The 27,988-nt window shown below is 36.2% G+C and overlaps 2 long non-coding RNA genes across 2 annotated transcripts in view; one reads left to right on the top strand and one right to left on the bottom strand.

The window, feature by feature from the left end:
* The window catches only part of LOC130679185 (uncharacterized), a 46,957-nt gene extending 19,590 nt beyond the window's left edge, over positions 1-27,367 (top strand). Inside the window, exon 3 of the long non-coding RNA XR_008992252.1 lies at positions 27,171-27,367. This is a non-coding gene — a long non-coding RNA (uncharacterized LOC130679185). The remainder of the gene's footprint in view (positions 1-27,170) is intronic.
* LOC118919739 (uncharacterized) lies at positions 127-27,784 on the bottom strand. Its single transcript, XR_008992251.1, has 3 exons — positions 27,414-27,784; positions 4,158-4,334; positions 127-2,325 (listed from the first exon to the last, which is right to left on the bottom strand). It is a non-coding gene; the product is annotated as an uncharacterized LOC118919739 (long non-coding RNA).
* Between the last annotated feature and the right edge of the window lie 204 nt (positions 27,785-27,988).

Below are 27,988 nucleotides of genomic sequence, written 5' to 3'. Positions count from 1 at the left end.
AAAGTAGTGAGAGAAGTCTAGAATGCTTCAAAGAATTCTGAATTGGATGACTAGATGGATGAATAATGGGGATACCATCTGATATAGAGGGAATCAAGAGAATGAGGCAGCCTGGACCTCCGTGGAATCCCACATCCCTTCTTCCTATCTGCTATAATGTTGCTGACTCATCTCATAAGGCCCAACTCACCTCAGCTCCTACATGCTCTATACTGAGGATTCAAACCCTCATTCAAACCCACAGGGAGTTGTCCCTTCTGGGTTCTCACTTGTATGACACCTGGTCATACCTTTACATGTCTTTATCTTTTCTTTCACTATTTTGATTGTAACAGAAGTGTTCCATCTTAATAATTAATCCAAATCAGTTTCTCAATGTTGATTGGCCACATAATATTTCTATATATCTGAGCCTATTTAGTGACATTAAGTAACTATTTTTGTACAATAACCACCTTAAAAATTGTTTTTTAGCATCCTGGACTCATGCTAGTCCTAAAACATGCGCGCGCGTGCACACACACACACACACACACACACGTTTTGAATTTCTTTCTGTTCTGGCAACAAAATTCTGATAGTGTAGCCGCTGATGGAAAGAAAGAGTTGTAACTGTTACAATTAAAATCTGTGAAAGTAATTATCTAATAATCAAAAAGACTTTCCATAATTTGCCATTTTCCTGATACCTCCTCCCATTTTCCAGATTAACTGGCTTGCTTGCAAGCTAAGATCAGATGCTATTCATGCACCTTACTGTTCTTTACCGTTGTATTTTAACTGACATTTTAACTGAGGATAGATTCTACTTCAAGCTTCAACATGAGTATACTAAATCCAGTTTTCTAGTTAACCCAAAATAAATAAGTCATTTATGTGATATAAGTATTACTAATTTTTAAGCATGAAAAGGACATCTAATGGGAACCAGAGCATTGCACTAGGCATTCTGAGTTAAAAACACACACTCAAATCAACCAACCAATCAGTGTGTACTACCAGAACTCTTCACTGTTAAACAGCTTATGTAATAGCTCTTTTAAGACTACACAAAATATAAAAGCTACCTAAGGGAGCTTACAAATGAGTAGGTGAAATTAAACATTGAATGATACCTCAAAAAATACAGAATGATATGTAATTGAATGCTACAGGTAAGCCAACATAATGAAAAGGGTACCAAAAATTCTTTTCCCTTCTCAAATACTGAAAGACTTTGAGCAGTTTCTGGGGCATCAGTTTTCTTACTTGAAAAATGGAAGAGATGATCTCTAAGGGCCTTTTTGTATTAGTATTCTCTGGTTCTGTGTTGTGAGAGATTCTAAATGCTGATAGAAAGATTTCAGAAGAGAAATAGCCAAATTGCTTTAAGATTGCCTTCTCATTCTTTTTACTCATTTAAAATAAATGCTTTTAAAATAACCATTTTACTTAGTCTATTAATAAGTTGGTAAACTTAGATTTTGAGTTTTTGGTAAAATGTTATAAAATTAAGATTAGAAAATAGTCCATATTATATTATGTAATTTACATAATTCTTATAACAGAATGACTAATTTTAAATATATCTAAGATTTTTTCAATGTTCTACACTCTATACTTTGTATAAATGATCCAAATTAAGAAAACACACCACACTCCAAAAAAATAAAAATAAAAAATTTTAAATCAATTTCTTGTAAGGATCCATGTTGCTTAATTTTCTTCTTTCTCTAGTCCTCAGCCCCAAAATAAATCAAAAGATTATGATAAAATATTTTATGTAAATGATGTGAGAGGTCTTAAAAGATTAAAATCTTTTACATCTGTTATTATAAATGATTTTTCAAAGTCCTCACAAAATAATGTGTGGACTTGTTCTCAGGTATTTCTAGTAAAAGATATATTGTATAATTTTAACTTCAGCATTAAGGATTACTAGGCCTGTACATCTTAGTGAGTTTTAATTTTCCATAACTTAATTTTAGGGAGTTCATATAACATTAACAGGTCTTCAAATACAGCTGTTTCTTCACTAGGATACAATCTCCAAAAAACACACTCTTCTCTTCTAAAAGAGTCACATGATTAGCGGTACGCGGAACATGTACCCATCTTCGTCAGAGCTGTGGGCCAGCTGCTGGGCCAAAGGCGGCCGCTTGGTGGCGGGCGGCTGGCGCGGGCTGCCGGCTGGAGTGCCTGGCTTTCCGTCTACGTGGGCTGCTTTTGCTTCCGCCAAGGATGGCAGTTGGTTCCAAAAAGAAGCACCAAATGACACCGTGACTGAAGCTGCAGATCCTCCTCCGGAGTTTTCATTGTTAGCCCTTCCAGACCTAATTTCACCTTCTAAAGCAAAGAATCTTAGATTCACTAGTTGCACCCCAAACTATCTTTTCTGTGAGTATTACAGTGGGAACAACTCTATTTTTTCTGCACAATTAGTGGTGCCAAGACTTAAGGATTAAGTTCACATGACAAAGTACATTTCCAAATCAATACAATTATTCCAGTGATTGTTTTTAGAGGATTTAAAGGCTAATCAAATCATGATTTTGTTATGATTAAGAGAACTTACCAAAGTAATTCTTACCCATAATTCAAATAAAATTATTTTTAGTAACAGTTTGAATAGACATATGTGATTATTTAATCAGCAGAATTCAATTGGCAAGTATTTTAAAATATTTTTAATGTACCAGCAGATTTCTGCATTTCTGATGGCCAATAATTTCTTTTTTATTATTGCTATTATTTTTTTAATACTATTAATTGGTTTCTGATGAAAACATTAAAGTATCAAATGAGAATGATATATAGAAAGACCCCAGATTAACTTTACTGATAAGCATTGAAGTAACATTTATTCCTATAGTGGCAAAACACAAAATACAGGCCCCTAAGTCCTGAACGGCAGTATTCTAGATGCTGTAAGGCAATGGGGTCCTTCACAAAAGGTGACAACCTGTTTTCCCCAGAAAATATGTGTTTCTTTTTTCTGATTTAGAATGCAAGATGATACTGTTTTTCTAATCAGAAATAAAAAATAAATGCAAGTGTTTCAAAAATACACATTTCCACAGAGTCAGAAAAGGTAATATATTATAATGGTAACAGTGTAGCTTCCAATCATCAGGTAAATATTTAAGCCTCATATTATTCCTTTATAAACGGATGACATCTCAATTTCATAAGACTTGTTATGAGGATTAAATGAGATAAGGTATGAAGAAAAAAACCTAGTACTGTGTTAAGAATGCAGTGGGTAGAAAACAAAAAGTAGCCCTGTATTCAAATTTTAGATAGAATATCTGGCAAGATTCATTAATTTCCCTCCATTCTGTATTATTTTTTTCTATGGCCTTCATTAAGAAAATAATTAAATTACTCTTAGCACTATATTCCCCCACATACCCTCTTTTGTGTCTTTTCCTTCACTCTGCGTAGTTTTTTTTTTCTGATTATAAAAGTAGTATTTATTTAAGGTAGAAAATAAAGTACAAAATAACAAAAATTCTTTACAATTTCAATTTATGAAAATAACCACTCTTAACATGGTAGTTTCTATCCTTCCAATATATTTTTGTAAGCATATACGTATATACATAAAAGCAAATTTACTATACAATTTTGTAATTTCCTTTATCCCATAATTTCCCCCAACACACAAATTTTAATAACTTCACAATAACAGACTATGCTTTTAATTATGATTTTAGGTGACAAGTTTTTAGCAGTCCCCTCTAGTGCCCTTACCAAGTGACTCTCTTCAATGACATCTGTGATCCATAATGATCTAATTATTTTTTAAAAACCACTGAATTTCTGTACTTGATTGATCACATTTATATTTAAATTTATTATATTAATCACCCTATTACAGTGAATTAACTAAAATCTTAGGGAAATTTAGAAGAAAAAAAAGAGGTAACTTTCTCAATTACAGTCATTCTGCTATATAACACAAAATACGTGCTTCCAACAAAGTCACTGCACCACACAAAATCAGGCACTAAAACCCAGACGGCTTACGAGAAAAATTAGGTTAAGAACAACACTGAAAAAAACTCCATCAGTCTTACATTAAAAAGAAAAAGTAACCTAACAAAAAATGGTACCAGTTCTGCACATGTCAAACTGTTACAAAATACATAACCATTACATTAAATATGACACGTTACCTTGAGAAAGACCTGAAGGTGGCTGGTGGAAGCGGGTGCTGGAAGGGCTGCAGCTTTAAGTGATGAAGCAGTGGAGGGCAGGTGTCTGAGGTGTGTGCATGTTTAGGGTATTCCTAGGCCACTCAGATCAGAAGGGTGCAGTTTTCTGAATTCACCTAGTGTTTCTCACAGACGGAACTGTGTTTAAACAAGAGGCAAAATTCACCTTTCTTTATGCTCAAATTATTCCCTAACATATCAACTGGAGCAAATGTGTGTAAGTGTTATAGCAGAACTGATGGCAAGCTGCATTCTAACACTGCACACTTAAGCATAGCTCTTATTAAGACAAAGACTTAAGAAATGTATTATAATAATATACTAGACTCAAGATTCTCTTATTTTTTAAAAAGTTAATTTGATAAAGTTCACAGACAAGATAAAGGGAAAGAAAGATAAATTTGGAATATCTGCTTTTAATTATGTCACATAGTTCATTATAAGTAATACTCTATAAATAAGTATGTCTTCCTTACATCAAAGATTTCACCATACTAAACAGATGTAAAATTAAAACCAGACTTAACTTAGGCAACTTATAACTGCATTTGCATTATTTGAAAACCAAATCCACAGAAAAAGATACAATTTTATCAAGAAAATTAGATGTTCTGCTATCATTAGAGTAAAAATATAGAGTGAAAATTTATATATATATGTATATCTCAGATATCAGATCATAATCATCAATTACTTCCTGGCATGTAAATTATGTTTTTATAAACAATAAAGATGAATCAAGTTTGCAAATTCCAAAGTCATAATCAAGTAAACCAACAAAATTTCTACCAGCCAGAAGGTATTTTATGTGTTTATATGAGGTACTCACAGATGCACTGGCAACTAGAAATGAAGGGCAGTAGAGCACTCCCTCCGTGCTAGACAGAATAAAATCCGGTTACCTTAGTATTTATTCTGCTCTTACAGGCTGTTAGAAGAGGAAAACCAAGTATCTATTACCTCTATTTATAATGACTTTTTCCAGCAACTTTCAGTCCAGATATCAACATGTATTTAGCTACATTAGAGTTTATGACTTATAAAATGAAATTAAATAAAATCATCAGGACCCTTAGATGAAATCCTTGGCAATTAAGTAATATAAACACTGAGATAGTTCATTTTTATTTATGAGACAGAAATGGAGGTAGAACATTGAATTTCTAGATCCTTTCCTTTTATTTCTGGATATTGAGAATTTCCACCTAGGGTGAGGGAAAGCAAACATGGAAGAGAAGCAGCTAAGGGTGTGGTCATCATAGTTTTAAGCAAGCGACATTGCATACCTGATGCTGATGATCATTTTCAAGAATTAAAATTTAGGTTGAAAAAATTATTAAAAATACAGTCACAATGACCACATCATTCTGCCTTGAAAGTATTTAATAGTTAGTATTTACTATCCTTTTCCACACAGTAGCATATTTGGATGATCGAAATTTTATTCATAACTTCATAGTTGTTAAAGATAAGCACAATCTATTAATATCTATAAAAAGCCAAAGGGTATGTTTTCCATTTTATCTCCCATCATAATTATTTAGAAAATATCTTCCTGTGCAACCACAAAGTAAGCTCTCTAATACCTAAGTCATATTCTGTATACCTTTTAATTCTTCAAAAACTCTAAAATGTAATTATTAATGTAGTAACAGTAGATTAAAGTATCTCCTAAAATTAACACCTTTTCCTATCCTCAGGTCCTAATAGGTAACATCTCTAGATTAATAAACAATGTTCAAATTACATATTTGATAAATCCCTGAAATTTACACAATAAGTCTTATTTACCATACAGTATAAAAGTAGAGCAAAACAACTGCAATCATCTCTTGAATTCAAAATTAAAGAGGAAAACTAATTTTCTTATTAAATATTAATAAACACGAGTTTTCAGAAAAATCCTGGAATGACTGATGTAATAAAGTAATATGCTATACAGACAGCTATAATATCTTCATTCACTTTCAGACTGAATGTATCTATGGCCACCTACACATACACTATTCTTCTCTGGCAATCTACCCACAGTTACCATGGTTATCAAATCTATGAGCTTTTGTTTTTACCTCAACGCATCTCTAATTTGCCATCACATTTAGATTTGCTCTCTGCCCCATCCTTCACTTAAATTATTTGTTCTACTCTTATTTCAAAACAGTAAAAGCTCTTAAAGTTTTTATGAAGTACACATTTATTATTAATACAAACAAAAGAGAATGAAGACAAGTAGATGATAAAAGTAATTTCTAGTAATCCCATCACCCAGAAATAATACCGCTTCTTTTGGTGTCCATCCTACAGTATCTCTTTACCTTAAAAATGAAAATGAAAAGCTTATGTCCTTAAAAAAAAAACCAACACAAGTTTTTCCAACTTAATAACCTATTATGGACATCAGTTCACTTCAGCACATAGATCCACATCCTCAGAGATGCTCAGTGCTGCATTGTATATCACATAATTTGCTTAACTAAGTTCCTCATGAAGAGTAACTTCAGAGTATTGAGCATTTTAATGGTAATACTTTAAAGGTGAGAGACAATTCAACTGGAAATTAACCCCATACTGAAATAAGGCTTAGTCAAGGAGGAAATACAGAAAAGAACAAAAAAATTACATGAGATAACGTGACCTTCCTCTTTGGGCCTTAATACACAGCAACTCTCACTTTCCCTGAAGGCTCGATGGCCCAGCAGTGAGAACCAAAGGGTTTTGCTTCTTAAGCAGGCGTGGAAACAAGAGGGATCTAGGGAGGCGGGCTGCCAGTGGAGTCATTTTGACAGAAGAAGTGATCCATACAATCAAATTTGTGGGAGCCAATTAGAAAAAAAATGGCATAAATTGTTCAGCTTTTATTTTTAATCTTGTCATTGCTTCCAGTGTTCCAGAGATAATTCTGCTTAAATATGATAAAAAATGACCCATGATTTCGCCAGTATTTTTATTCTTTGTGAAAATAAAATTTCAATACAACTAGTTAGGCAACTCTTTTTTCTCAGTCTGGACCCCAATCCTAAACTTACATCCAAGCTTCTCAGGTCTTCTATTAATCTGAAGATAGTAATTATCACTCATTAGTTAAGGGAAGGAATTACTGTATAGCAAGCATTTTTAAATAGTCAGATAAAAAGTGCTAAATAAGAAAAGGTATGTTGTGCTAGCTTTATCAGTCATGCAGTAACTGACAGGAAATATTCATACCTTGCTTTTGCTGTACTGCTATTTTAGACCATGAAAATGCTTTTTTAAATTTCCTTTTTTTATGAGTCTCAAAGTCAAAAGCTGACTGCCCATTGCCATGGAGACAGTTCTATTTAAGGTACTATACTAGTCCTTTCCTCACAGGAGAACAGAAAAGCATCATTCTCCATGGTTTAGAATTAAGTAATTAGATATGCCTCTGGGGCAGCCAACGCATAAGAGAATTTGGGAGGGGGATGAGGCATGCATTTTAAACAGTCCATTATTTTTCCTGAGTAAGATCACCAGAGGTTAAATTTAGTACTAAGCTAGAGACAATATGAGGAAAATTATGTCAAAATTAGATGCAACCAAATAACAAAATTTTTTATATCCGCTATCCTAGGCAGAACTGCGACTAACTGAAACTGGTCTTTCCTTTTCAAAGAGCAATCTTTTATCCTTTTGATTTATCTACAGCCCATGTATACACTCCTTAGGATTGTTGTGTTCTGATTTTCAGGCTTCCTGCTATGACTTTCTGACATCCCATTTGTAACTGAAGAGTAAGCTACCAGCTTACAGATGAAAAGACTGCCCATAATTTACATGCATATTTATTCTTAGGTAACAGACTCAAAACAATTTTTTAAAAACCCAATGATATCAATCCTAAAACTGTCTTTAGGGTAAATATTATTTCTCCTTCTGTTTAAGGGAAAAAATATCCAAGATAAATCTTCTTCTCCATGAAAACTTAATACATCAACATTCCTTGAAATAAAAATAATCTAAGATGGTTAAGACCTATCAGTCTAACAATGTCAACACTAAAACACTTATTTTTACGTAAACAAGCAATCCCAAAAGATATTCTCACTTTATTTCAATCATAAATGAGGTCCAAGACCCAACTCTATTTTTTCCCGTAAGACAAAACTCAGAATCTAGCAACAACAAAATAAGACATTATACTTTTCTTAGGGTAAGAGCATGGTATACCTGAAGATCTCAAATCTATAAATCAGAGGAATTTTCCTGATTCTTAGCTGGTACTGCCATAATTACATATAAAGATCAGAGACATAGTATTACTTTAATTTGAAACAATTTATTAATTAATCCTCTTATTACCATATTTCTCAAACAACTGAAAATGCATACTGAAAATAAAATGGATGCATACAATTCGGATTTGTAAAAGCATTTGGTTAATAATTCTAGACCAGCAGTTCCCAGTCCTTAGGAGTGCATCAGGATCACCTGGAGGCCTTGTTAACACACAGACGAACAGGTCCCACCTACAGAATTTCTGGTTCAGCTGGCCTGGGGTGGGATGCAAAAATGTGCATTTCTGATAAACTCCTAGGTGACGTGACACCTCTGGTTCTAGGACCACACTTCAAGAACTACTGTCCTAGACACCACACAGACTTGTTAGTTTACAGAATTGCTATTCCCTATTCATAAATCCCTTCAATCTTTCCCAAAAAGAAACATTTAAAATAAACACAATAGCTTCAGTCGGGGGTACAGTCAATCCTAGCAATATGAAAAGGATGTTAATTCCTAAAACTTGTTCTCCGGTGGTCGGATAAGTGCTGTGAGTTGCAATGACATCCAGGAAGATAAAACCCTGAGCAGCAGTATATTGCATGTGTCCCCTGTGAATTCAACTGGCTTTGAAAAGCAAGAATCTACCATAAATCTGTGAAGCAGAACTGAAGTGTGTGAATGTAAATTTTTCTTAGAAATAACCAACTATGCGTTACATATGTTCCACAGCAAGTATGTACCAAGTTTCTGTGAGTCCAATTTAACTTCCCACTGACTTACATCTTCATATTAGAAATTACCTTGAATTGATTGATCTACAACTGGCAGCACAATACATTTTAGTTTTCAAGTGCTCCACAGCTCTGTCAAACAGTTAATTATCCATAAACACTAAATGCATTAAAATGACCATAAAGATAGAATGAAAGGAAATGGTCTTTTATAATAGCAATGTGCTCTCTACTCTTTCATGCCCTTGAAATGCAAACCTGCCACAGAAAAAGTGATGGACAAGTTAGGAGATCAAGAGCACAAATTACTTCATTTTTATGACAGAGTACCTTTCGTGAATGGTAATATAGTGGTTTATTAAAAACTAAAATTGCTAAATGCACACTGCCACAACAGGCTGAAATATCAGTGACACCCTAAATAAAAGATGCAACACCTAGTAGTACACTGGTGGCAGGATTCTGAGTTTCTTACTCAATATTCTAAAAAATCCTATTGTTTCTATAAATTTCTAAGTTAAATGGAGTTATTAAGGGTACTCATTATCAATCCTTTCCATCTGTCATTGTGACAAACATGTTTTCTGCAATAGCTTTAATAAAGATCATTTGTAAAGAAAGAAAAAACACATAGATGTCATATACTTATGTTAAAAAATATTTAACATCAGTTAAAAGTAAAATGTTTTCCTAATGGCTGCTTATACATCATGGAAACTTGTTTTTTAAAAACAAGTGCATCACACATGGTGTGTGTGGGGGATCAGGGAGAAGACAGTGGAGCACATTGAAGGCAAATAGTGACTCTGTGGCATCTTACTACACTTATGGACAGTGATTGCAATGGGGCATGGGGGTACTTGATAATATGGGTGAATGTAGTAACTACATTGTTTTTCATGCGAAACCTTCATAAAGTGTATATCAATAATACCTTAATGAAAGAAAAAAAACAAAAAACAAGTGCCTCAATCCTAAAATTTTTATGGACCCACAAAAGATCCCAAGTAGTCAAACCAACCTTGGGAAAGAACAAAGCTGGAGGCATCACTTGCCATGATTTCAAACTATATCACAAAGTTATAGTAACAAAATAGTGTACTACTGACATAAGAATAGACACACAGATCAATGCAACAGAATAGGAAGTTCAGAAATAAACCCAAGCATATATGGTCAATCAATTTATGACAAAGGAGGCAAGAATGTACAATGAGGAAAGAACAGTATCTTCAATAAATGGTGTTGGGACAACTGGACTATTACCTTACACAATACACAAAAATTGATTCAAAATGGATTAAACACTTGAATGTAAGACCAGAGACAATAAAACTTTTACGTGATGAATACTTTGTTTACTAGGCTCTCCCCTATACCAGGTCCCCCCTATATACTCCTTTACAGTCACTGTCCATCAGCGTAGCAAACTGTTGTAGAATCACTACTTGTCTTCTCTGTGTTGTACAGCCCTCCCCTTTCTCCCACCCCGCTATGGATGCTAATCTTAATACCCCTCTTTTTCTGCCCCCCCTTATCCCTCCCTACCCACCCATCCTCCCCAGTCCCTTTCCCTTTGGTACCTGTTAGTCCATTCTTGAGTTCTGTGATTCTGTTGCTGTTTTGTTCCTTCAGTTTTTCCTTTGTTCTTATATTCCACAGATGAGTGAAATCATTTGGTATTTCTCTTTCTCTGCTTGGCTTTTTTCACTGAGCATAATACCCTCCAGCTCCATCCATGTTGCTGCAAATGGTTGGATTTGCCCTTTTCTTATGGCTGAGTAGTATTCCATTGTGTATATGTACCACATCTTCTTTATCCATTCATCTATCGATGGACATTTAGGTTGCTTCCAATTCTTGGCTATTGTAAATAGTGCTGCGATAAACAGAGGGGTACACTGGTCTTTCTCATACTTGATTGCTGCATTCTTAGGGTAAATTCCTAGGAGTGCAATTCCTGGGTCAAATGGTATGTCTGTTTTGAGCATTTTGATGTACCTCCATACTGCTTTCCACAATGGTTGAACTAACTTACATTCCCACCAGCAGTGTAGGAGGGTTCCCCTTTCTCCACAGCCTCGCCAACATTTGTTGTTGTCTGTCTTTTGGATGGCAGCCATCCTTACTGGTGTGAGGTGATACCTCATTGTAGTTTTAATTTGCATTTCTCTGATAATTAGCGATGTGGAGCATCTTTTCATGTGTCTGTTGGCCATCTGTATTTCTTTTTTGGAGAACCGTCTGTTCAGTTCCTTTGCCCATTTTTTAATTGGGTTGTTTTTTGTTTGTTGAGGCGTGTGAGCTCTTTATATATTCTGGACGTCAAGCCTTTATCGGATGTGTCATTTTCAAATATATTCTCCCATACTGTAGGGTTCCTTTTTGTTCTATTGATGGTGTCTTTTGCTGTACAGAAGCTTTTCAGCTTAATATAGTCCCACTTGTTCATTTTTGCTGTTGTTTTCCTTGCCCGGGGAGATATGTTCAAGAAGAGGTCACTCATGTTTATGTCTAAGAGGTTCGTGCCTATGTTTTCTTCCAAGAGTTTAATGGTTTCGTGACTTACATTCAGGTCTTTGATCCATTTTGAGTTTACTTTTGTATATGGGGTTAGACAATGGTCCAGTTTCATTCTCCTACATGTAGCTGTCCAGTTTTGCCAGCACCATCTGTTGAAGAGACTGTCATTTCACCATTGTATGTCCATGGCTCCTTTATCAAATATTAATTGACCATATATGTCTGGGTTAATGTCTGGATTGTCTAGTCTGTTCCATTGGTCTGTGGCTCTGTTCTTGTGCCAGTACCAAATTGTCTTGATTACTATGGCTTTATAATAGAGCTTGAAGTTGGGGAGTGAGATCCCCCCTACTTTATTCTTCTTTCTCAGGATTGCTTTGGCTATTCGGGGTCTTTGGTGGTTCCATATGAATTTTTGAATTATTTGTTCCAGTTCATTGAAGAATGTTGCTGGTAGTTTCATAGGGATTGCATCAAATCTGTATATTGCTTTGGGCAGGATGGCCATTTTGATGATATTAATTCTTCCTAGCCATGAGCATGGGATGCGTTTCCATCTGTTAGTGTCCCCTTTAATTTCTCTTAAGAGTGACTTGTAGTTTTCAGAATATAAGTCTTTCACTTCTTTGGTTAGGTTTATTCCTAGGTATTTTATTTTTTTTGATGCAATTGTGAATGGAGTTGTTTTCCTGATTTCTCTTTCTGTTGGTTCATTGTTAGTATATAGGAAAGCCACAGATTTCTGTGTTGATTTTGTATCCTGCAACTTTGCTGTATTCCGATGTCAGTTCTAGTAGTTCTGGGTTGGAGTCTTTAGGGTTTTTTATGTACAGTATCATGTCATCTGCAAATAGTGACAGTTTGACTTCTTCTTTGCCAATCTGGATTCCTTGTATTTTTTTGTTTTGTCTGATTGCCGTGGCTAGGACCTCCAGTACTATGTTAAATAACAGTGGGGAGAGTGGGCATCCCTGTCTAGTTTCCGATCTCAGCGGAAATGCTTTCAGCTTCTCGCTATTCAATATAATGTTGGCTGTGGGTTTTTCATAGATGGCCTTTATTATGTTGAGGTACTTGCCCTCTATTCCCAGTTTGCTGAGAGTTTTTATCATGAATGGATGTTGAACTTTGTCAAATGCTTTTTCAGCATCTATGGAGATGATCATGTGGTTTTTGTCTTTCTTTTTGTTGATGTGGTGGATGATATTGATGGACTTTCGAATGTTGTGCCATCCTTGCATCCCTGGGATGAATCCCACTTGGTCATGGTGTATGATGGTTTTGATGTATTTTTGAATTCGGTTTGCTAAAATTTTGTTGAGTATTTTTGCGTCTACGTTCATCAGGGATATTGGTCTGTAGTTTTCTTTTTTGGTGGTGTCTTTGCCTGGTTTTGGTATTAGGGTGATGTTAGCTTCATAGAATGAGTTTGGGAGTATCCCCTCCTCTTCTATTTCTTGGAAAACTTTAAGGAGAATGGGTATTATGTCTTCTCTGTATGTCTGATAAAATTCCGAGGTAAATCCATCTGGCCCGGGGGTTTTGTTCTTTGGTAGTTTTTTGATTACCGCTTCAATTTCGTTGCTGGTAATTGGTCTGTTTAGATTTTCTGTTTCTTTTTGGGTCAGTCTTGGAAGGTTGTATTTTTCTAGGAAGTTGTCCATTTCTCCTAGGTTTCCCAGCTTGTTAGCATATAGGTTTTCATAGTAGTCTCTAATAATTCTTTGTATTTCTGTGGGGTCCGTCGTGATTTTTCCTTTCTCATTTCTGATACTGTTGATTTGTGTTGACTCTCTTTTCCTCTTAATAAGTCTGGCTAGAGGCTTATCTATTTTGTTTATTTTCTCGAAGAACCAGCTCTTGGTTTCATTGATTTTTGCTATTGTTTTATTCTTCTCAATTTTATTTATTTCTTCTCTGATCTTTATTATGTCCCTCCTTCTGCTGACCTTAGGCCTCATTTGTTCTTCTTTTTCCAATTTCGATAGTTGTGACATTAGACCGTTCATTTGGGATTGCTCTTCCTTTTTTAAATATGCTTGGATTGCTATATACTTTCCTCTTAAGACTGCTTTTGCTGTGTCCCACAGAAGTTGGGGCTTAGTGTTGTTGTTGTCATTTGTTTCCATATATTGCTGGATCTCCATTTTGATTTGGTCATTGATCCATTGATTATTTAGGAGCGTGTTGTTTAGCCTCCATGTGTTTGTGAGCCTTTTTGCTTTCTTTGTACAGTTTATTTCTAGTTTAATGCCTTTGTGGTCTGAAAAGTTGGTTGGTAGGGTTTCAATCTTTTTGAATTTACTGAGGCTCTTTTTGTGTCCTAGTATGTGGTCTATTCTGGAGAATGTTCCATGTGCACTTGAGAAGAACGTGTATCCTGTTGCTTTTGGATGTAGAGTTCTGTAGATGTCTATTAGGTCCATCTGTTCTAATGTGTTGTTCAGTGCCTCTGTGTCCTTACGTATTTTCTGTCTGGTGGATCTGTCCTTTGGAGTGAGTGGTGTGTTGAAGTCTCCTAGAATGAATGCATTGCATTCTATTTCCTCCTTTATTTCTATTAATATTTGTTTCAGGTATGTTGGTGCTCCTGTATTGGGTGCATATATATTTATAATGGTTATATCCTCTTGATGGACTGAGCCGTTTTTCATTATGTAATGTCCTTCTTTGTCTTTTGTTACTTTCTTTATTTTGAAGTCTGTTTTGTCTGATACCAGAATTGCAACACCTGCTTTCTTCTCTCTGTTGTTTGCTTGAAATATCTTTTTCCATCCCTTGACTTTAAGTCTGTGCGCGTCTTTGGGTTTGAGGTGAGTCTCTTGTAAGCAGCATATGGATGGATCTTGCTTTTTTATCCATTCTATTACTCTGTGTCTTTTGATTGGTGCATTCAGTCCATTTACATTCAGGGTGATTATTGAAAGGTATGAATTTATTGCCATTGCAGGCTTTAAGTTTGTGGTTACCAAAGGTTTAGGGTTAGCTTCTTTACTATCTTACTGTCTAACTTAACTCGCTTGTTGAGCTATTATAAACACAGTCTGATGATTCTTTATTTCTCTCCCTTCTTATTCCTCCTCCTCCCTTCTTCATATGTTGGGTGTTTTGTTGTGTGCTCTTTTTAGGAGTGCTCCCATCTAGAGCAGTCCCTGTAGGATGCCCTGTAGAGGTGGTTTGTGGGAGGCAAATTCCCTCAACTTTTGCTTGTCTGGGAATTGTTTAATCCCTCCTTCATATTTAAATGATATTCGTGCTGGATACAGTAGTCTTGGTTCGAGGCCCTTCTGTTTCATTGCATTAAGTATATCATGCCATTCTCTTCTGGCCTGTAGGGTTTCTGTTGAGAAGTCTGATGATAGCCTGATGGGTTTTCCTTTGTAGGTAACCTTTTTTTTCTCTCTGGCTGCCTGTAATACTTTGTCCTTGTCTTTGATCTTTGCCATTTTAATTATTATGTGTCTTGGTGTTGCCCTCCTTGGATCCCTTGTCATGGGAGTTCTGTGTACCTCTGTGGTCTGAGAGGCCATTTCTTCCCCTAGTTTGGGGAAATTTTCAGCAATTATTTCTTCAAAGACATTTTCTATCCCCTCTTCTCTCTCTACTTCTTCTGGAATACCTATGATTCTTATATTGTTCCTTTTTGTTTGATCACTCAGCTCTCTTAAAATTCTTTCATTCCTGGAGATCCTTTTATCTCTCTCTGCATCAGCTTCTCTGCGTTCCTGTTCTCTGTTTTCTAGTCCATTAATGGTCTCTTGCATCTCGTCCATTCTGTTTTGAAGTCCTTCCAGAGCTTGTTTTATTTCTGAATTCTCCTTCCTTAGTTCTTGCATATTTCTCTGCAAGTCCATCAGCATGGTTATGACTTTTGTTTTGAATTCTTTTTCAGGAAGACTGGCTAAATCTATCTCCCCAGATTCCTCCTCAGGGGAAGATGTAGCAGATGCCGAAGCTGTCTGGGTTAGTCTTGTCTGGATCATATTTTTTTGCCTTTTCATGTTGACAGGTGCTATTGACTGTCAGCTGGGAGGGCCAAAATTTTCACTTGCTACTGGCCTTTCTTTACTGGGACAACTGCGACCCCTAGTGGCTTGTGTTGGGTAATTGCGTGTAGACTGGGTCTTTGTGTCTTGCCTGGCCGGAAGGGAGAAATTTCCCTTTCTGTGGGCGGAATTTGTCTCAGGCTGCTTCTCTGCTTTTGCAGCGCCCGGTGGGGTAATGGATGGGGGGGCTGCTTGACTGTTTGCCTCCGTGAGGGGTCTCAGAGCTGTTGCCCAGGGGGTTAGTGCACCCGGTTTTCCCTGTGATTTCCAGCTGCTGTACTGTGACCTGGGTTGTTTCCGTCAAGCTGTTAAGTCCCTGTCCCTTTAAGACTTTCAAAAAAGCCCCCGCTTTTCTTTGTCACAGGGGCATCAGCTTCGGCACCCGCTCAGAGGTCTTACTCCCTGTTTCCCCAGTATCCAGGGCCCCCTGGGCACGTACTGTGTCTGCGCTCTGGCCCGGATGGCTGGGGCTGGGTGTTCGGCAGTCCTGGGCTCCGTCTCCCTCCCGCTCTGCCTATTGTTCTCCCGCCGGGAGCTGGGGGGAGGGGCGCTCGGGTCCCGCAGGGCCGGGGCTTGTATCTTACCCCTTTCACCAGTCGCTGGTTTCTCGCTGGTGTAGCTGCAGTCTGGCCACTGTCCTGCATCTTCTGGTCTCTCTTTTAGGGCTAGTTGTGTTTGTTGTATTTTCAAAAGTATATATGTTTTTGGGAGGGGATTCCCACTGTCCTACTCACGCCGCCATGTTGGCTCCGCCTCGGCCGACAATAAAACTTTTAGAAGAAAACATAGATGGTAAGCGATTTGACCTCGCTCTTGGTGATATTTTCTTGGACCTGAGTCCAAAGGCAAAGGCAACAAAAGCAAAAATAAGCAAGTGGGATGACATCAGCCTGGAAGGCTTCTGCACAGAGGTGCCATCGACAAAACAAAAGGCAACCTACCGAATGGGAGAAGATATTTATAAGTCACATGTCTAATAAAGGGTTAATATCCAAGACACATAAAGAACAGTAACAAATAACAGCTCAATAACAAAAAAAAGAAAAGACCCAGTTAAAGAAATGGGCAGAAGATCTGAATACTTTTTTCCAAAGAAGATATATAGATGGCCAGTAGGCATACAAAAAGATATTTGATATCACTGATCATCAGGGAAATTAAATCAAAACCACAATGAGTTATCACCTCATACTTGTCATAATGGCTATTATTAAAAGGACAAGAAATAACAAGTGTTGGCAAGGATGTGGAAAAAAGGGAACATTCATATGCCATTGGTGGGAACGTGAAATGGAGCAGCCACTATGGAAAATAATATGGCGAGTCCTCAAATAATTAAACTTAGAACTACAAAATGATCCAGCAATACCACCCACTTCTGGGTATTCACCCAGAGAAAACAGAAACCCTAATTTCAAAAGACATATGTACCCTTACGTTCATTGCAGCATTATTTACAATAGCCAAGATATGAAAACAACCTTGGTGTCCATCAATGAATGAATGGATAAAGATGTGCTATGTATATAATGGAATTTTACTCAGCCATAAGAAGGTATGAAATCGTGCCATCTATGACAACATGGCTGGACCCTGAGGGTATTATGTTAAGTGAAATTAGCCAGAGAAAGACAAACACTGTTATTTCCCTTGTACATGGGTTCTGAAAAACAAACACACAAAACAAAACAAAACAAAACTCAGATACAGAGAAGAGATTGGCAGCTGCCAGAGAAGAGAGGAATGGAGGGTGGGTAAAATGGGAGATGGGGATCAGAAGGTACAAACCTCCAGTTACAAGTCAAGGGGATGTCATGTACAGCATGATGACTTTGGTGACTATAGTTTAGTAATACTGTGTTGCAAAGGAAGTTATCTTAGGTGTTCTCATCACAAGAAAAAAATTTTGTAACTATATGGTGATAGTAACTAGACCTACTGTGGTGACCATTTTGCAATCTATACAAATGTGGAGTCTTTATGTTGTACACCTGAAACTAATTTAATGTTGTATGTCCATTATACAAAAAAAGACCCCCAAGTATATCAGATTAGTGACTACTTCATACGATAAAAGAGAATGAAATAAGAATGACGATCCATATCAGTGCTTGGTTATGTATATTTAATTTCCCCATACATAGTCATAACAATACACAATCATAACAATACACAATCATAATGAGTTGGTCAAAGAACTCCTTACCTGATCTAGTTTGAAGCACACATTATTAAAATGCATGGCTGTCAATCTTCATTTCAATACAAATTCTCAATAGGGTGCGAATCTTGCACTTCTGCATTGGCTGAGCCATTCTCCTGGTATCATTGGATCTCAACCACGGAAAACATCATATACTGATGCTTTTACAAATGTGCAACCCTAATAAATGGTGCCATTTTATATCCACTGATTAAATGCTTAGTGTGAGCATTTAATTTTTTTTTATTTAAAATTTTCAAGTTCATCTCCATAAAAAGTATTCTTCAAGAAAAATGGTTTTCCATTTTTAAATTATTGACAGCCATCACCTAACGGTCATCACAGAAAAGGTTTGTTTCCACTGAGTCGCTACTCCCAAAACACACATTTCCCAACCCCCACAACTCATGCAGATCTGTATTCACGTACTACCTTTGTCAGCTTGGGCACGTGTTCATTTCACTTACTATATGACACATTTCTTGAGGTGCCAATTTTAATGTTGGTTGAGGAAGGAAGGGAATTATGACTTTAATGGAATAAGACAATGTTCGATACTTTAAAAGTATTTGCTATAGAAAAACTACTATGCTTGCTGCACTGTCTATCTGTAGCCATAAAGGGTATCTATGGAACTACCATATGTTCACTTCACTTGAGATCTCAAAGTATAACAGCTATGAGATCCTAACTGGGGATTCAGACCAGCACAAAATACATTCAGACTCTTAGTGACTAGTTATGCACTATGACATGTCAATCCAAACTATTCATATAAATTAGGTTTTGGGAAACTCTCAAAATGCAACTTTAATTAAAATGTAAGGCTCTGTCATACATAATGGCACTTCTACTAAAATCAAACAAGGTATGACAAAGTGTTACTTCGAAAGAGGTAGAAAGCACTGTGTGTGCTAAAGGACCTGACAAATGTGTTTTTCAAGTATATTTAGTATGTACAGAGTTTTTAAACTTTTACTCTTGATCCATCTAAATTATATGGTACCTATCCAGGTACAAAATAGGTCATTCCAGTTAAATATTTTTATAAATGTAGTGTTTATTATATAGTTGGCTTTTAATTTTTCATACCAATGAATGTACAGTTAGAATAACACAGAAAATGTTTCAAAATATTTGCTATTACTATCTATTTTCAATAATGAGCAAGCAAATTAAGAAAGGTCACTCACCTAGGCCTGTGATGCCAAATTCTTTGCACAAAGGCAGAGTTGAGCAGTTGTCATAGAGACAACTACCTGTAAAATATGTATTCACTAGGCCTTTGCAGAAAAAAATCTGCCAAACCCTACATCAAGTGAGGGGCATAATCTTGAAGACCTCTTCATAAGATCCAGATTTTTGGTCCAATTCTTACACACTGCTTAGGCAAGAACCCTGATATCCTCACTCCGTGTCTTTAATGTCTGTTGAATGAGTAACTAAGGGAATGAATATACTCATATAGTATATGAGTGGTTTGTAAATGTTAACAGCATTTACATTTCTTGCTGGTGTAAGAACATGGAGGCCATGAAAGGGTAATAATGTAGAGATACAGAACAAGCATCAAATGGCAATGTATGTACTTTTACCAAAGATGGGGAATTGTGTCTATATTCCTATCTATCTATACGTATTCTTCCCTCATTTTTAAAAGCACCGAATACTAAAGAGTTCTCTTGCATAATCAAAACAATATTTAAGAGTTCATGCTAATCTTGGGTGTTTAACAATGAAATCTGCCTAAAGAGTATTAGAACCTAGACCTTGTGTTTTTTTTTTAATAGCTACACAATATAAAACAGCATCTCACAAGATCATTAACTATATAGGTCATACTCTATTAAAAAATAAGACTACAACACAAATAGGTATTTTGCTATCCCAGCTGAGTATTCACAAATTTCAGTTACATTATACAAAAAAGTTTTGATAAAATCAAAGAATTTGAACATTACTTGGGGTTTAGTGCCAAGGTACCTCTAGGTAAGATGATTTTGTTTTAATTCTTTTTTTTAGTGGATTCAATTTACTGGGCTTCTTTTCCCTTATTAAATTACAGCAGAAAAAAAATTAAGAGATACAAATTAAATTCCTAATTTCATATAAAAGGAAAATTTCTGAGGAATTAAAATTGATTATTTTTTCATTCATATTACCTTAAAGACAACAGGGGTAGGTAAAAAAAATATGCCACTCAGCTTAAAATGCACTGTGCAGGGCCAGAGCCTCAGCACAAAGCGAACCAGGGAGAGCCAGCTGGGTGCTGGCCCTTGGTCATCCCAGCGCCCTGATTATCACCCAAACTTTATCTTTCTTCACTTCAACTACCTGAAAGTTGGATGGAACTGAATTAACACAGTTTTCCTACTAGACAACAATAACCAAATATATTTTTGGAGTGAACATATTAAAAAATATTTTTAGTCAAAATATTACTTGTTTTTAGTGTTAAGTATACAATGTAGGAAAAATAACCTACAGTGGAGCAGTTACTTAGATTTCAGGATGTATTTTCCCCTGGAAACAATGTTATACCAAATAGCTAGGTTTCCACGATAATCAGTAAGTGCCTACTGAATATACCTGTAATATGGACAGTACTTTGTAACTTTACTAGATCTTATTGTGTTTCTATGGTAAACTCTTGAGAGTTACAATTTCCAAATAGGAAGCCCTACCTTCCCACAAATCTCTCTCCCCAGCATAAGCCCAAACTCTTTGTAGGACTGGGAACTCTCCTGGAGACAGCACTGCAGGGGACGGAGGCAGGGGTGCCAGTGAGGGACAGCAGTTCCAGGGGTTCTTCACCTCCTTTTGCCATCATTTTTGCCTTTACATAGAAAACCAAATGGTGGGAATGAGTTCATGTTATTTCTTATCATCATAAATAATTATTTTATATTGTAAAAAATGTACCAAAAAAGCAAGAACCTTTCTTACAGGTCCTATTCAGGAGATGCAATACTTAAACTCAAAACGTTTCTTGACAGTGTCCTTTGTCACAAATTTTACAGCAGTATTGAATGAACCAACATTAATGAATTAATGAATGACTGGTTGGTAAAAGGAGTAGGTTAAGCTGGCTGGGAAAATAGGGGAAATATATCCTGGGATTAGGAAAAAATAGTCACATAATTAACAACAGATTGACATAGATATAAGACCTAACTAGAGAGTTCAAAACTGTTCAATGAGAGCTTCACTTTGTTTCTTAATTAAATCTCATAAAGGTAAGAAAATTTTGCATTTCTATTGTAAAAATATAGAAAATACCTAAATTTGAAATCACTCCTATTCATCTCTTGAGTAATCAAGTCCTATTAAGTTTCATTAATTTACATTTTGTAAGAGTCTTTGCTTAAAGAAAATATGGAAGGAAATTCAGTGTTTGCACTTGTAAGCCAGGCTTTGGGGTTGGACTTGGTCTCAAGTCCTGAGTTGCCATTTAATGATATGATGACCTTAAGCAAGTAACTAAAACTCTCTGATCCCTAATTTTTCAGTCATAAAGTATGAGCAATAATTCTTCATAGGTTCATTGTCATGATTAAATGTGGTACATAGATCGGGCTTAAATGGCAAGTGGATGGCACATAGGTGATATTCAACAGAAGCTACTATTGTTATTGATATTGTAAGATGCATTTCAAAACAAAAAAGAGTTACAGTCTCAAATAATTACAATAATCTTCTGCACAATCCAGCTTTAGTTACCCCTAAGGTGGATCTGACCTTTCTAAATATTCAGCATCTTTCTACAGCTGGGAAGATTTCATTTCTTCAACTGACTACTGCCAACTTTGCAACACAGCAAGCTGTAAAAATAAAACATGCATCTAGAAATGAGAACATATACCACCACTACAAGTGGCTATTAATTGTAGAGAAAATAACTCTTATACAAAATATTTCAAGAAATCTCTGGTGCAAGAAATAATATGGCCCTAAACCAGCTACTTTTATACTTGCTCATACTTACTCACTTATGATATGTTCAATTAGATTCTTTATGAAGATGCCTGTCATTCCTTATTAGAAGCTTTGAGCAGCAAAATGCAAGGCATCTCAACCCACCACTGAATATCCTTATAATAGCCATGTTTCCCTCAAGGGGTACTCAATATCCTGGCCCACAGACCAATAAATGACTCACTTCCAGGTGGATCTAAAAAGTAAAGACTAGCTAAGGGGTAGCTCAGGCCTAGGAACAATTCTCCGGTTCAGTTAGTTACCAGAGGAGTGTCTGCCGGCCAAAGAGATCAGAGCCGGTCTGGGGAGACTGCCAGAGTGAGGCATCCTGGCGGGAGCCGGAAGAGGAAAAGACTTAGCCAGGATTCTATGGTGACATGAATCTTAACTGGTGGCCTACAGAGCATGTTGGAAGCTTGAAGGTATGCCCTTAACCACTCTAAAATAGCCATCCATTACAGAACACTAGCAGTTGCCAGGAGGTGGAACGTATGTCCATATCAAAGCAATAGCCCTTTCACATTGTTGAGAAGGACCAACAGCTAAGGCCAGTATCCTGACCCTCCTGGTGGACTAACATTCTTGCTCCCTATCAGAACTCCCACCAAAATGTGGTATGATATTTAACTGAAATACTCCCATGGTCACAAAGACAACAAAATAATCTCTTGCTACAGAACCTCTCAAAGCATTCCTTATAAAGAGAACAAAATATGGCTGTAAAGAACGACATGTCAGACAAACATCAAAAATATTTTGGAAAGTGAAAAAGTTCTCATTTTATTAGATTATACTATGTGCAATATTAATATATTGCCAATCTTTATAAAAGCAATATATCTTTAAATCAAAATACTATTTAGCTAAAGATAAACTTTCCAATAACCAGATCTATTAAGAGGCAACCCAGTAGGGGAAAAAGATGTACGTACATTTTTCATTATAATTCAATGTTCTATATGCAATACATGCAGTAGACACGGGTGGCACGGCAGTCCTGAGGACAGAGGGAAAAGGAAAAGAGTTTGAAGTTCAGGGAAGGCTTTTTGGAGATGTCACAAGAGTTTTGAAGAAAATTTTGAAACACAAAAAGGAATTCTACATGCTTACTATGGATTTAGATGGTGCAGAATATTTATTTTTAAAGAGTTTACACTGCATCCCCTTATAGGTTTAAGGTAACTGTTACCAGACACATGACTACATGTGTATAGGAAACTCTATTTTATTAAAGTCTATGTGGCTAGTTTGTACTCTGAATGACTCTTTTGCCAACACAGGATTTTGATAAACATTTTCTCAAAAACTGAGTGAAGTGATCCTGAAAATTCAAGGAAAACAACTGACAATATTCAGTGCCACTGACAGAAAGAATTTGTCAGATGGAGAGTTTTAGGTATCTACAGGCATTCCACAAATGCTAAAACTGGGAGTGGGAGGGAAATAAAACTATTCCCTGGCAGCTTCAATACTGCAGGGGACACTTAAAATACAGTTCTGTTTATTACAGAGGCAGTACTAAGAATTAAATGGACTTCCTACTAGTTGTATGACAGAAGCCATGCCACTTACATTTTCTGGTTGAATCAACGGAGAATGGGAAGGCACTCTAAAAAATGTGAAAGCCTAGACAAACTTGATTTATAACCCAATCCCTTGAAAAGAGAAAAAAAGATAAGGATAAATAGGGAGAAAAGAGTAAGAGACTACTACTCCCATAATTCTCCTCCTAAGTTAAAATAACTAAAAATTCTTCACTTTATCCTAGATTTGCCCATTTCTATTAAGTACACTCACCCTTAACTCTTCATCTTTCAAACCAAATACCAATTTCCTTTATCTGCTAAAGTGTCCAAAAGGAAATTTCATTTTATTTAATTATTGGAAAAATCCAAAGCAACACACTGAATTACTATTTAAGAGGGGATGGGGTAGATACAAGCAAATATGCAAATCAAAAATCAGTTGTGTTGATAGTCCTAACTAAAAGCTTAGTATCTTCACCTCTCATTTATAGGCAATTTAAAAGGACAGAAAAATTAAGACTAAACAAATTACTCAGTATGTATTGAAATATATTGCCACAACATACAAAGAATGAAGGTACTCTGGGAAAAGAGAAAATTAACAGGCTTGTCTTTTTCTTATGCATAGTTGTATTTTATAGTTTACAAAGTACTTGAACACACATTACCTCAAGAGCTATGCAGCAACCTATAAGGTAAGTAGAAATTATCTGCACTTTACAGAAAAAAAAACTAGGCTTGAAGGAATTTAACTCACTTGCCCCAGATTAAAAGACCCATCAAAGGCCTCACTGTGAGCACAGTCTGGTGGTTTCCAGTATCACTGCGTCAGCAGTTATGCTTTAGAAGTTTATTTGGTGGGGGTGGAAGCAGCAGAATATTTTAGTTACAAAGTAATAATTACTAATAACAATAAATTTGTTTTCTTACAAGTAAAAAACTAACCTGAAAACCTATGTATAGATGTATAGAGAATTTTTTTTTAAAGGTCACGCCCTTCAAAATCAATGATGATCTTTCTCATCAATGCCATATAAACAAAAAAGTTCAAATATATGTACAAAGCTAGAAGAACAAGTTTTAATTCAAAGCCTGAACAATAATATTGCAACAAAAAATAACTTTTTAAATAATTTGTTAAAGTTTGGTAAAACATTTTGGGTATTTTTGAACTATAATTTAAAATAATTTACTATGTACTTAAAAATTTAATCCAACTCAAGCATTTTTGAACACTGAAACATCTGAAAGTTCCATGAAAAGCAGCTTGAAAATCAGTGCATAATGGTTTGCTCTCATAAATTAACTATTTGATCTATGCTTAGTTCATTTAATACCAAATTAAGTAAAAAACTGCTTTTTGAAATAAAAAATATGTATATAAGAAATCTAATTAACCAAGGCAGAATATAGCTAAGTAACTCAAGTCAAAACAATTCCATTCTACTTATTGAACCATATAAATTCTCTATTAACTGATAATTTTGACTATAAAAATGAGGTTCATATGGTTCAACTAATATTTCTCACTTTATTTTCAGTGTCTTCACTTGTGAAACCATCAAAATGTCACAATAAGTGACTATATAAGCAAACTGGAAAAGTGCAATAGCCAACAAAGCTCTATCACTAGAGCCACCTAAACATACTAAGAATTTTTAAAATTAAAAGTTAATAATGCAGGTTTTCTTCACTCCATTAGCTCCCAGCTGCTCAATACTCAAAGGACACTGTAATGTGCCGCCTCTTGTTTATCAGAGGATAAGTGGGCAGTTACTTACCTTTCTTAATGCAGTTTGGCACTCCACTTTGAAATGCATCTGGTTTTCACTGGAGTTTCTTCAAGTAAAATATATTCCACCTCAAAACTCATTAACTTTTCCAAAGTAAATAGAAGCATTTCCTCTTTTATTAAAAATGTTATTGAATTATTTCAGTGGTAACAGAGCAGTTGGGCTTACTAGGAGTTACAGATCTGAGGACAGTTTTGTTTGTTCATTTATTCCCCTATACAGTTTACCTCTCCATTCTTTTTACTGACTTAAGATTACCAAATTAGGTATAGTCAATAGTTTAAGAAGTCTCTTTATTTTGGAAGACACTGAATCAAAATTGTCAGGGCACTTCTAGGAATAAATGTGATTCTCATACAATATACAGTTCGATCTTCACATATTGGGTTAAACTAAATTATTTCATTTGAAGGTGAATCAGTTCCTTTTGAAGTTCTCCCCAAAGTCAACAAATTAAGCCACTTAGAGAAAAAGGTTTTATGCCACATATAAAGGTGACTCTTCCCCTATCATTAATGAAGATTATAACAGCAAAGAGTAATTCACAGTGGGTGTGCATGAGTTTCATTCTTCCATTTATGAACTACACTGAGCTAAAATTCAAAATGCTCTGACTCACTTGGTTATTACTGAACAGTTCATTAAATGAAAAACACAGATAAATTCACAGAATCGCATTTTGGGAGTTATAGAAGAATTTTAGAGTTACATACTTTCTAACAAAAAGGAAATATGAGAAAAAATTTTTATTAGAAAAAAACTCTAACATGCTATTTTTTAAATGAAGAATTTAAAACTGCTAAACACTTGGTATCTTTTGAGAGCACTTAAGAATGGCACTCTTAAAAAGCTATAAATGTTGCCAAGTCATGTCATACCTGGCTCAAACAATCCCATTTTCATCTAAAATAATTATTTCATGCTATTGCGTGAATCAATATTAAATACCCTGGAGTTACTAAAAACTCTACTGGCAGAGGTGTTAATAGCAATTATAAAATATGAAAATGGTGAATATCCACTTTCCATATACCTTTCTTTCAATAATGGCTAGAAATGAGGATGTTCTTTCTAGGTGAACAGAAACAGTTTCTTAAAAGCTAAGAGATATAAAGAAAGCTAGCAAAATATGATAGATCCATAACCATGGTTATCTCAAAAGAAAGACAAAATAGATTTTGAAGCCTAATATCACCTCCAAACACTGGCCTACCGAATTGCCAGTCATTAAAAAAAAAGTCAATATAGTTCTTTTTTTCTTCATTCAGTTAAAAAAAAACAACCTAGCTGTTACTTAATCAGGCTTGACTTTAAGCAAACATCTCAATACTCTCCATGTTAAATATATAACTTAATCACTTTTAAAGTTAGGAATTAATAGTAATCATTATTATTTAAAAAGCTGAGTTCAAGTGACAGACATCTGGCCCTGAAAGTAAAGTTAACATTCAACTAAGCTGATCTGCCCTTCTGATCAATTACATTTCTCATAAGCTGCCCTACAATAAGCTGAGCAAGTATCAACTTTAATTTGATGCCAGAGTTTATGGAAAAAAATAACTGCACATACTCAACATGCACATTTAATAAAAACTATTTCAAGAAAAATATACCCAATAAACACAATTTAAGGCACATTTAACTGTTCGATCAACTTCAAATCTGCAATCTCTTTGCTTTCTTCAGGCTCTCAAATAGGAAAGACAGAAAAAAAAAAAATGGCAGCCCTACTGCAGGGAAACGAGGCTTGAAAAATAACTTTGGCACTTGGCCTGACCCACAAAGGAAGAAAAACAGTTTTTGGACAAAGAGCACAAATATTTGGGCTTGCTTATTTACGTGTTTTCTTTCTATTTTTAATATATACAGAACAACCCCAACTGAACGGTATTTAGAGAAATTGACTAAAAACGGTGGGTATGCATTTCGGTCTTTCAGTCCTGGTGCATTTGCCCAGCTCAGCAATTTTAATTCATTTGTACTGGACAAGCAGCAGCGCCTCAACTAATGTTTACATTTAGTGAAATGCAAAGACAGAGTTTGGAGAAAAATAAACCGATTATATTACCGAGTGGCGGCTGTTAATGTCTGATAAAGCTTTTATCGGTCTTAAGAGAAATCTTTTCCCCCCGCCTCCACCCCACTCAGCGGAGCAATGAAGCCAAGCAAACGGAACAATACTGGAGCGAACTTCCATCAGCCCCTGGAAAGCAGTCAGCAGCCCGCGCGCTGATTCCTGAGGACTAACACGAGCCGGCGTGGGTTGCCAAAGGGCGGTGACCGGTCCGCCCTCCACTCCGACCCCTGCGGAGCCGCGGGGTAGGATGGCATTGAGTGGGCTTGAAAGCCGCCTCTCCAGTTCCTTTCCGACCCGGACTGCAGGCACAGGCCGGCCGCCGGACGAGCGTAGCGCGGGGCAGCCCCGGACGCTCCGCTCCCACGCTGGCCGCCGCCAGCAGCCCGCGGGGGACCGGCCCACGGCCCCCTCGTACCCCGCCCGCCGCCCGCGACCCACGCAGTTCTGCAAAATAGAAATTCAGATGGCCAAAAGACACATGAAAAGATGCTCCACATCGCTAGTCATGAAGAAATGCAAATTAAAACCACAATGAGATTATCACCTCACACCAGTAAGGATGGCTACCATCCAAAAGACAAACAACAACAAATGTTGGCGAGGTTGTGGAGAAAGGGGAACCCTCCTACACTGCTGGTGGGAATGTAAATTAGTTCAACCACTGTGGAAAGCAGTATGG

This window comes from Manis pentadactyla, chromosome 10, assembly GCF_030020395.1.
Source record: "Manis pentadactyla isolate mManPen7 chromosome 10, mManPen7.hap1, whole genome shotgun sequence".
Taxonomy (NCBI): Eukaryota; Metazoa; Chordata; class Mammalia; order Pholidota; family Manidae; genus Manis; species Manis pentadactyla.
The sequence above is the reverse complement of the archived record's forward strand: the minus strand, read 5'-3'. Positions and strand labels throughout refer to the sequence as shown.